Consider the following 11,645-nt stretch of genomic DNA (forward strand, 5'->3'; position numbering starts at 1 on the left):
TGTCACCCAGGCTGGAGTGCTGTGGCCGGATCTCAGCTCCGCCTCCCGGGTTCACGCCATTATCCTGCCTCAGCCTCCCGGGTAGCTGGGACTACAGGCGCCACCACGTCGCCCGGCTAGTTTTTTGTAGTTTTTAGTAGAGACGGGGTTTCACCGTGTTAGCCAGGATGGTCTCGATCTCCTGACCTCGTGATCCGCCCGTCTCGGCCTCCCAAAGTGCTGGGATCACAGGCTTGAGCCACCGCACCCGGCCCCTTTTCTTTTTTTAAAATGAGGTCTCACTCTGTCACCAGGGCTGTAGTGTAGTAGCACGATCACAGCTCACTGCAGCCTCGACCTCCCGGGCTCAAGCAATCCTCCCACCTCAGCCTCCAGAGTAGCTGGGACTACAGGCATGCACCATGACGCCCAACTAATTTTTGTATTTTTTATTTTTTGTAGAGATAGGTGTCTCCCTATATTTCCCAGGCTGGTCTCAAACTCCTTGGCTCAGGCAATCCTTCTGCCTCAGCCTTCCAAAATTGCTGGATTATAGGTGTGAGCCACCACCGCCCCTGGTCCTGGCTCTATACTTCTTACTCACAGCAATATTTATGATACAGAATGTAATTATTAATAAAATATAGCAGACACTAATAGTTATACAGTATTTACTACGTGCCCTGGGCCACGGACTTTGTACTGAGCCATTATTATGTCCCAGGCATTTCTTTAGGTTTTTTTTTTTTTTAATCTGTATTATGTTATTGAATCTTCACAACAAACCCGTGAGCTAAGTGCTCCAACAATATCTCTATTTTACAGAGAAGGAAACTGAGACCCAGAGATACGGAGTAACTTGCTCAAGGTCAGCAAATAAGAAGTGGTGAGCCAAGATGCAAATCCAAGCAGTTTGGCTCTAGAGTCAGAGCTACCAAGTTAGAATCTTCCTCATTAAAGAAAAGAAATTGTCTAGGCTGGGGCCTGGCACACAGCAGACACAAAATCATTTACCAGGGTTTTTGCAGTATGAGTGGTTAGCCTGAATTTAACTTCCCATCAGCCGGGAAAGCACTTGATCATTCTGTATGTCATTTGGTCCCCGCAAGAACTTGTCCAAAGCAGGTAATGCCTATGGTACAAATGGGGAAACTGAGGCTACACTAGGTCAAGTAGCTTCTGTTGGACTACAGATTGGGCCAGAAGCCTACCTAAACACCCACAGCCCTCCTGCTGACCTGTTCCCTCCCTCGGCTCTCCCCTTAGAATCCACTCCCCATGAACTGTGAAATTATTCTACTAATAATACCCAAGCACCTACTTGGTGCCAAGCCCTACGCTGGGTACTAAGGTCTGAAAAGAGAAAAAAAGTTGAACTCTCCTGCAGCACTTGGCCAGAGCTGCTGCCAGGCCCATCCTTCTCAGGAGACAGAGGCTCATATGGACTGGCCTTCGTAGCACTCCCTGGAGCTTGCTTTGGAGGCACGATAAAGGGGCATAAGCCCCGAAGCAATGGAGCTGGCAGCTAGTACAGCCTGAGGGAAGGAAGGTTGCAGCCCCCAGGACCCTGAGATGGAAGCACTTCGGGGAGGGCTAGAGCTTCCGGACAGCCTCCTCCCACCCAATTCTAGCATGGGACACGCCAGCTAGTGATCATAGGAGCTAATCCAGCCAGCCTCCTGCCTGCCCCAACCACCCACGCCTTCTAAATAATGCAGCTTGGTTGTCAAGAGGGCATATTCAAATGTCTCTTCTTCCCTGATGCCACCCAGCACCCTGCTCTCCACCCCCAGTACTAGAAGGTGCTAATCAGGCAGGCCTGGTGCTGATGTCAGAACCACACTGCCACCCCCACGGCCCAACTCCCTCCTGCACACCCTCCCCACCCCAATGCAGCTCTGTTTTAGAGCATAAATACCCACTCCTCCATGTCCTCCCTCCTATCCATCTGTCCACCTTGGTGATGGAGGGTGAGGGGAAGTGCACAGAGCAGACAGGCAAGGACCTGGGGACTGCCTGCCCAGAAGTGACTAATCACTGGTGGGTGTGATGAGCACTCAGGAGGGGAAGGAGACCCGAACCTCAGCTCTTGCCTCCTGGCCAGGCATCTGGAGAGAGGCATGGCCCAGTCATTAAAGATGTCAGGAGGCAGAGTCAGACCACCTGGGTCCTGATCCCAGCTCCATCACTCCCTGGATATGTGACCTTGGGCAAGTTTATCTAACCTCTACTTACCTCAGTTGCTTCACAAGTAAAATAGAGACAAAGATAGCAGTACCTACCTCACAGAATTGCCATGAATGCTAAAGAAGTTAAAATGTGTCAATAATTTAGAAGAGTTCACTACTGGTGACCAATATCACCAATTGGTGACACCAATAATAATAGTGAACTCTTCTAAATTATTGACACTGCCTTGAAAACTGTTGCAGTGTCGCGAATGCCACTAAAGAAGGCCAGAGGAAGGGAGCCCTGTGGGTGGGCATGGCCAAAGCTTTTCTGGGTAAGGTGGACTCTGAAATGACTGCAAAGTCCAGTCCGAATGCCAGGAGGTGGCAGGTTTGAGGACTGCACAACCCCAGGTCAGTGAAAAACAGCAAAATGACAGGACTGCAGAAGGTACTACCAAGCAACAATCATGGCAATAATTGTATTTATATTGTTGGATTTAATATTCAACAACCCCATGAGGTGGGTACATATCTCCATTTCAGAGCTGACAAAATGAAGGCTCAGAGAAGTTAAGTAATTTGCCCAAAGTCTCCCAGCACTGTGAACATGAGAGCTTGTGTACGGCTCAGGATGTATTTTACTTCTGCTCCACTCTGACCCCTTTTCCACATTCTCCTCTTTGTTTTTCCCATTTAGAAGGCCCTGCTGGTGTGGGCACTGCTCAGGACAGATGTTTGGGGACAAGCTCTTCCCACAAGCTCAACTGTCTCTGCCACAGCCTGACTTGACCTCAGCCTGGAGCAGAAAGGCTGGCTGCAGGTGCCTATCTCACACCTCAGACAGGCCAGCCTTTGGCCAGCCCAGATAAAGGACAGGAAATCCTAGGCCACCTCCCTTGGAGCTTGCTCTCTCACAGGAACAGAGTTGCTGCCAGGGCAGGAGTTCCTCTGTGGTGGGGAAGCTGCCGAGTCAGCCCCGGCTGCCATGGCTGCTGGGTGTGGTTTGGGGAAAACAGGGAGCGCTGAGGGTCAGGAGACCTGGGCTCCAAATCCTCCCTCACTGGAGACTGTTCCTCCCTTCCCTGGGCCTCAGGTGGAGACCACCGCAGATCACTCTGGGGAAATCACACCATCTACTTTACAGGGCTGCTGTAAGAACACAATGGGATCATGGAAGTGAAAGTGCCTTGAAAACACTGAAGAAATGGGAGGACTCACAGTCGTCATCATCAACTGCTAGGGGAAGGAATGGCTAAGTTGGTATTTCTCCCTGTCTGATTCACTCTTCTAGCCCCACTGTGGGCATGGCTCATACTCATTTCCGGCTTCAGTACTCCCTAAAATATCCCCTTCCCTCCACCCCTCACCAACTCCAAAGATAAAACCGAGTGGCAGGAAAGCAGGGTACGCTAGAAGCCCCCTACATATTACATAGTATTCAACTAATCAAGGGGAACACCTACTAACACCAGGCTTGTCCTCCACTACGGGGGCACCAATTAGAAGGCCCTACCTTCCAAGGGCTCTCCAATCATGAGAGCTGGCTGGACCTGAACAATAAACAAATCAGCATTGTCTAAGGTATTTGCACCCAAGATTCCGGGGGTTAGGAGTCTACCCGCTGGGGTAACTAGAAAAGGATTATGGAGAAGTCATCTGAACAAGTTCAGACTATAAATAAACTAAGGGGAGTGAGGGGTTTCCAGTGCCCCATTTCCTGTCTCCACATGTTAAGGGGGCCATAAACAGAGGACAGTGATGAGGCTGGGAAGGGGGCTGCTCCAGGTCTGAGGAGGAGCACAGACGCTTGAAGGCTGTTTGGCCTAGAGAAGACACAGGTGCACTTGGGTTCTGTCCTCAGACTCCTGAAGGTCAGAGAGAGCAGACAGGATCCAGGTGATCCCAGGGGGCACAGTCGGGACCCAGGGTTAGAAGCCTCAGGGAGGCACAGTTAAGTTCAACATGAGAAAAAACTTCCAGACATTCCATAGACGAAAGCAACTTGCTTGAAACATATTACATTCCCACGTATTGAACATGAGTGAGCAGAAACTGCACGAGTACCTGTCGGGAAGCCCCAAGTTTCAGAAGGAAAGTTGGACCTAGTACCCTCTAAAGGTCCTTCTCCCCTGAGCTCTGCCTGCATACCTACCTCTAGAGGGGTTGTGGGAGAGAGCATAAAGGTGACTGGAGCTGGCTAGGCCCTTGGCTGCTTCCCAAAGGGACCTGGGATCCCAGGAGCACCGTGGGCTGGTATGACCGAGGGGGAGCAGTTCACTCATTAACTTGTGCTGAATGGGTCAGAGAGTGGCTGGCCACTGGGGACAGACACAGGCTTGGGGAGGGGCCAGAGAGCAAACTGCAGAAAAGCCCATGCACAAGGAGAACCCAAGCTGTGGCAATTCAGGGCTTGGCCAGCTCAAACTGACCCAGCCGGCTGAGAACATTCAGTATCTGGGCCCGGATGAATTTGAAGCCAGCTCACCATTGCCCAGTAGACAAGAAAAGGGTCTTGGGTGGGGAGGCATACTTGCATAGCTGAAAGGAAGGCTGACAGACCACTGAGTCTGCCTGCCACCTGCCCTACCCACTTTATAGTCATGGAAATTGAGGCCCAGAGAAAGCAAAAATCACTCACTGAGAGAAAGTTATAAAGGGGGCAGAACCAGAAGCCGTTTCCTAACTCTGTAGCAGGCTCACAGGGTGGTTCCTTCTCTTCCTACTGAAACTGCAGAAAACTGCATGTGGTCTGGAGCTTTCTAAATTCTGGGTCTGGGTCTGGGTCTGGGTCCTGGCCCAACCCTTCCCAAGTGCCACTGTTTGTCTAGATACAGGCTCCCAGAGGAAGGCATCCTCCTCCACTTACAGAGCCCCTCAGCCTCTCAGCAGCAACCATGTGGTTGGCTGTCCCCAGTCCCCCTGCAGCCTGGTGTGGAGGCACCCACAGCTGTACTGAAAACAGACACACATTCACACAGCGTGACTCCATCCCCAGCATCGGCAGACCCTTTGGGTGGGCATTTCTTGCTCTTTTAGACTCTCAAATTGAGATGAGGGGATCAACTACTCCTAGAAACATCCCTACCCCTTTTTAACTCTGATGCTGGACCCCACTGCCCATCCAAATCCCCATCAATTCACTCCCCTCCCCTTCTCAGTACCGTCCAAGCTGAGCCCATGTCCTTCAAATGGTGTGAATAATTGCTTCTGTCTGCCCAAGTAAAGGACGAAGGGGCAGACTTTTAACTGGCCCCAGAAGGTCCCGTGACAGAATGTTTGTCAATGTTCCCTTGGGGGAAGGTGAGGGTTCAGGACACGGTCTCTTTAAGGCCTAGGGTGGACAGGGAGTTAGTTAATGACCATCCTCTAAAGATGACTTTCCAAGGTGGTTATTATGTGGCTCAATGATTAACCAAGCAGTGGCAGGACCCCAGGCTTGTTGGAAGGAGGCTGCTCTTTTCCCAAGGACAGCCCAAGAGCAGGAACCTGCAGTCAGGGAGAACATTCCTGGGGTCTTTCTCTCTCTCTCTCTCCGACAGGCTGCGGTGAGGTGGGTGGGGGCAGAGGCCTGCACTGAGGGAATCTCTCCCTCAGCCCCACATGGGGGTAGAGGGCTGGCCCGGATATGGAGGAAGTCAGCACACCCTTACTGGGGCGGAAGGGAAAAGAGAGACAGTGACGGTTTTTATCATGAATGAGAGAGGAAGCTCCAAGCTGGGCCTTGGTGATTAGATGACAAGCTAGGAAAGACGTTCATCCTGAATACATCCTGTTTTGCTCTGAACTGGCCTCGGGGGTCAGGCGCAGGGGAGGGGCCTAGGTGGAGAGCAGCCTCCCAGAATTCTCCTAGACCTGCAGACCCCAAACTCCTGGGTGCCCTGGACTGGGGAAGCAAGTATGAGAGTGAGAATGCCATTTACTGCTAGAGAAACAAAGGCAGGAAGTCTCTGCAAGAAGCCTCCATGGGTCAGCCTCCAGATCTGGAGCCCTAGAGGCAGCTAACATCTGGACTGGGACCTTTCCTGGGCCTCTCTTCCAAGGTTCAGCTCAAATGTCACTGCCTCTATCCATCACCTTCCCCTCAGTCAAAAGCAATCACTCCCTGGAATGGATTCCCAGGGCAGAACGGACGCCCAGGGCAAATAAGTCCTTCTCAACAATTGGAAATATGAACACTTACCGGTTATTTGATAATATTAAGAAATTATTTTAGGTGTGATAATGGCTGTTTCTATGAATCCTTATCTTTTAGAAATACGTATTGAAATATGTATACATGAACTGATAAGGTATCTGGGATTTGTTTCAAAATGACAAGGGCATGATGTAGATAGGAGTGCGGACAGGGCAGGATTGGCCATGGGCTAATGGCTGTTGAAACTGGGTGATGGGTACATGGGGTCTTAGTACACTAATTGTCTCTATTTGTATATATGTTTGAAATTAGTCCTAATAATTTTTTAAAAGCCATCACCAAGGTATTATTATTTAATACATAAATAATTAGTGGCATGTATTATTTATGCCACTAACCCCCAAACTAGATGGTAGATTCCCTGGAGCTGGGGGTTTTAACTCTGTGTCCTCCACAAGACCTAGCACCAAGCCGAAACCTAATGACTAATAATTTATACAGCACGTGGTAGTTTACAGAGCACTTAGCCATGGATCCCCTAGTTTAATCCAGTGAAGTGGAAAAAATGAGGAGAAACCCAGAGTCGGAGAATTTGAGGGGGGCAGCAGAGCCTGGAGTTAAAGCTCCCCATGTCCAACTCCCAGTCCCCTGTGCTTTGCTCCATGCCACCCTGGACTCCTAGGGAGCTTAACATTCAGTTCTAAAATTCCTGTGTGTGGTCGATGTAAACAAGAACAGCAACTGTTTAGCATGCAAGTTACCAACCTGCAGGACTGGGGAAAAAGAAACTCCACCCACAAACACAGCACTTCAGACTTGTGACAAGGGCCCAGGCTGTGGCCTCCAGTCCACTGATTCCTATCTACCAGGACCCTTCCCGAATGCATGCCCATGCACAAGTGTGCACACACAAAACCAAGACCCCTTAATAAACACTTGACACCAGCAACTGTGTGCCCAGCCCGGTGCTCAACTACCCTGTTGTGGGGTGGGGAACAACATAAAACTCACCTAGATCTCCGAGAGCTCACACTTCCCACCCTAAAGCCCTTGCATCTTTGAAATCTGCTGTCCCTATTTTATCTGCTGAACAGCTTTCCTAAGGCTCATGACCATGACGCCTGATCCTACCCAAACTGGGAGCCTAAGGGAAAAGGTCCTTCTCTTCTCTTCACGGTAGAGGCAACTCTTTCTTCTAGCCAGAAAAGAAGTGAGGGCACAGCCTGCATGTGATAAACCTGCCATCTGTTGAACCTGAACTTTCCATGGCTCAAATAAGGAACTCCAGGAGTCTCCTAGCAGCAAAGCAGCTGCAGCTGTGACAGCTTCCCAATTGGAGACTCCATCCCCTTCTCCCTTTGGGACCTTCTTGCCTTTGTGTCACTGTTGCTATCCTCTAAACCTGGACACAGGGGTCCTCTGCTCCCTCTCCAATCTGTAGTCCCAATAATGGAATTTTAAAACTTCAGGAGGACAGAGAGGGACAACATTCGAGCCTTCTTGGTGCCATTTTCTTTGCTTCTCTGCTGGAACTCAGGAGGTATTGTGTTTGAATAAGGAAGGCTCTGCCATCCTCCCCCCGTGACTCACTGCAAACCCTGTCTCAAGCAAGCACATAGGGCACTTTGGTTTGCCCTTTGGTTTGCACACCTTCAGTTCAGCCCTTCTTCTTGCTCTAAACACCTCCAGATATCAGCTCTAGGCAGCCTCTCCTGTCCAGGTGGGGGAGGGGAGCTGTAGATGCACAGAGAGGTTTAGCATACTTCAAAAACAGGAGAGGCAGTGTCCAGTGTGGTGTTTCCTAGCACTAAATATAGAGGTCTAGGGAGCAGAAATCCAAAATCCAAAGTCCAGCACATTAATAAAAAGTCACGTCCCTAAAATGAAAACCAGCCCAGAATGTCCAGCTAGATGGCAGCTGTACCTTTAGAGTGAAAGAGTTTCACTACCGACCCCTCTACCCTTATAGCAAAACACCACCCTTCCCATCACACTCTTCCCGCTGTGAAAGCCACCCAGAAATCACCTGTAGCCTTCTTCTCCATGCCTTTGGGCTGCCCACCTTCCCATCCCATCCACAGACAAGATTTGTCCCCCTTTCATTTCAGGAGGATGAAAAAGAGAGGAAAACTCAGAGGGCAATAATACAGGTGGGCGGGAGGGGAGGGGGGAGGGGAGGCGGCAAACCCCGGAGTGGGGAGGGAGCAGGTCGCACGGGAGGAGTCAGGGTTTGAAAATAGCCCTGAGTGTGATTCATTAACTCCTCCTCCCCGCTTAGGCTCTGACTGGGAGAGAAGCCAGGGCCCTGGGACTTGGGGGTAAGCATAGGCTCCAAGCCAGCCCAATCTCTGAGGACCCCAACCTCTGTGGCCCCAGGCTCTGGAAGAAAACTCCCACCTCTCCCTACCTTGGTCTGGCTGCTGTCGCCCACCCCTCCAGGCACACTCTAGTTTTCCAGCTGGCTTAGCTGCATATTCACCACAAAGCTCTTCGTGTGCATAGCTGCTGCCACCCCGAGCGTCTCAGAGACAACTTTTTACCTGCCAATTAGGAGCCTGACCCCAGGTACCAAGTAACCAAATGTCAGGGTGAAAGAGACCGGGCCCTTTAGATACTGAAATCAAGCTGCCACCCGAGGCGTGGCTTAAAACATTATGGCCCACACAGTAGTATGACTCGCCTAAGGTCACATGGACTGGCTGAACCGCAGTTTTCTGAGTCGTAATTCAGCGAACAACTTTCACAAGTGTCAGGAAGAACGTGAACCCCACACTACCTAATTTGGAAATCCCAAAAATCCCACTGAAAAGCCTTTCCTCTAATCCAAACCCATTTTGGACTTTATGGGAAAATGAGACCTATGAAGATGAGACGTGTCCAAACGTTTTCGCTTGGTCCCCGCAGCTACCTTAATACCAAGAAGTTCTGGGCGTTTCTCAGAAGGGAAAGCAATGAGGCAGTGGCCGACGGGAAAACCCATACAGCCGGACGGGGCCTTCCTGGAAATGACCCGGAAAGCAGAGAAAGGAGAGGGCAGGCGAACCGGCGCGACCCGGCCACAGGGCCTGAAGTCCTGCAGCCCCCGCCCAGTTGCAACCCTCCTCCAAAGCCCCAGAGCGACTGCTGCGAGACCCACGGGTCCGGCGGTAACAGGCGGACAGCTGCCTTCCACCGCCCCACTCGCGAGGCTTCCCTGGAAGACGCTCGGCTGGCGCGCTCGGGGGTCCCCCAATTTCGGCGACTCTGATCCCCCAATCCCAGGAGCGGAGGTGGCTCAGCTCGCTTCCTCCCTGTCTCCTGCGTACGCCGCCCGGCGGAACCGCTAGGAGAGGGGCCGAGCCGGAGCGCGCCAGAGAGGCAAGGCGGGGAGAGGGAGCCCAGGCGCCCCAGTTTGTCCGGATCTCCCTCTGCCGTCGCCCCTACTCCTACCTGGAGGCCGCGTTCACCCCTTTGGGTTCCGGAGCTGACACAGAGCAAACCGGCAGGAGGCGAGCCCAGGAGGGAATGCTCCGTCCGGGACACACGCGGGGCCTGGGGTCGGGCAGGGGTAACGGTGCCAGCCAGAAGAGCAGCTGCCGCGGCTGCTTAAGCCTTGTCAACCCGAGTCCACTCAGCGCAGGTGGGGAGGGAGCGTGGGCGAGCAAGGCTGTAGGGACGCCCCGCCCACCTCCCCTCGGCCAATGGGGACGCAGTCTGGCCCACCGGACTCGCCAGAAAGTTGCCCAAATCTGGGTGGGCGGGTCACTGTCTACGGGTCCTCCAATGCCTTCGCCGCTGCCTTTCCCTGGGGTCACACCGCTGCCAGGGAGGAGGTGCAAGCCCAACGACTGAGGCTCAAGGAGCGACTTGGCCAGGCACACAGGCTAATATTTATTGACTTATGAATGAGTCTGGCACTGTTTGGGGGATTTAAACACATATGCCATGTGCCTGGGAGAGCTCAGTGACTTGCTCGATAGTTTATGGGATGTCTAGAAGACATAACTTCGGTGACATCTCCAATTGGTAGGGGAAACCCCGATGATTAGGAATTTGAGCAGGAAGCTGCCATTCCTACCTTGCTCAGGCCCCAGTGGCTCTGCAACTTCTCCTACCCCAAGTCCAAACTCTACCTCTGCAGAGAAATGCATGGAAAACTTGGGGCATGAACATTAATCGTGGCAGGGGAGGGCTTCCAGGAGTTCTGATAGTAAGCACCAGCAGAAAGCCCATTGAAATTCAGTAAGAAACAAGAGCCTTCGGCTTTGATTTCTCTCTGGCCTTTCATCGCAAGGGTCCAACACAAGTTCACAACCTTGATTTCATTGTTGAAGTGAAGATTCCTATTAGTCAGGACTGAGAGTATCCAGGACCTCATGCAGTTCAACTGCCATCCCTCACATTTACAAAGACAGAAACTGAGCAGAGATGACTCACTTAAAGCTACCCAGCCTGGAACTCCTGAGGTCAAGAAAATCTCCTGCCTAAACTTTCTGAGTAGCTAGGATAACAGGTGTGTGCCACCATGCTCAGTTAATTTTTAATTTTTTTTTTTTGTAGAGCTGAAGTCTTGCTATGTTGCCCAGGCTGGTCTCACACTCCTGGTCTCAAATGATTTACCCAGAAAATCCATGGCAGGGTCAATACCTGTACACTGGTTATTTTCTGCATACCATTCCTAGAAGGCAGGAACTGCGTCCATCTAACTTGCTTGTTAGAGTATCCAATACAGATGAGAGCAAAAATATCTGTCTCTGAGGGCAGCAACTTTATCAAGGTCACCCAGGCAAAGACAGAGCCAGACCTAACCCAGCCCCAAGTGCCCCTCTGCTGTCTAGCCTTCAGTTCACTAGGCCAAACTGAAATTCTCCCACATTCCTTCCCTGCCGGCCCTGATGAGAGTCAGAGGAGCAATGATAAAGTGACACTACCACCACTGTGTGTATCCCATGTATCCCTCTTTTCCTCTTGATGGCAGGACTGCCGCTTGTATCTTTTAGCAATTTGTTCAAGGTGAACCAAGTCCCTGTGGATCTGTGGATGAGGCCTGTACACCAGAAGTTAGTTCCAGAAACGAAATCCTTCTGGTGGGTGGGAAGGGATATGACCTCCTTCCTGAGGCTAGGCTTTAACAATTATAAGCATCCTTAAGGCTCTGAGTTGAAGCCAACGGCATCTTGCCTGTGCACAGTGCTAAAAAGCACAAAAAGTGGGGTCCTGCAATGATTTTATCATTTTCCTAAGGGCAAGAAACCCTGTCAAAGTCAATTCCATCCACTCCAAGGCACCAAGCACAGTGCTTACAGTACTTTCCTCACTATTGTTTGCTAATGAATGAACAAATGTTTTTTTTTTTTTTTTTTTTTTTTTTTTTTTTTTTT

The 11,645-nt window shown here is 51.1% G+C and overlaps 1 protein-coding gene across 3 annotated transcripts in view; it reads right to left on the reverse strand.

Moving 5' to 3' along the window:
- The window catches only part of STARD8 (StAR related lipid transfer domain containing 8), a 38,661-nt gene that overhangs the window by 22,723 nt on the left and 4,293 nt on the right, over positions 1–11,645 (reverse strand). For 2 of the 3 annotated variants that reach the window (XM_023198461.1, XM_023198460.1), the window contains exon 1: positions 9,715–9,905. The exons of the other annotated variant lie outside the window; for it this stretch is intronic. The gene's annotated coding sequence lies outside the window, so the exon portion shown is untranslated. Of the gene's footprint in view, positions 1–9,714; positions 9,906–11,645 lie in introns of those variants that run through there. 3 annotated transcript variants of the gene reach the window in all.

The sequence above is a fragment of the Piliocolobus tephrosceles genome, chromosome 12 (genome assembly GCF_002776525.5).
Source record: "Piliocolobus tephrosceles isolate RC106 chromosome 12, ASM277652v3, whole genome shotgun sequence".
In the NCBI taxonomy this organism is placed as follows: Eukaryota; Metazoa; Chordata; class Mammalia; order Primates; family Cercopithecidae; genus Piliocolobus; species Piliocolobus tephrosceles.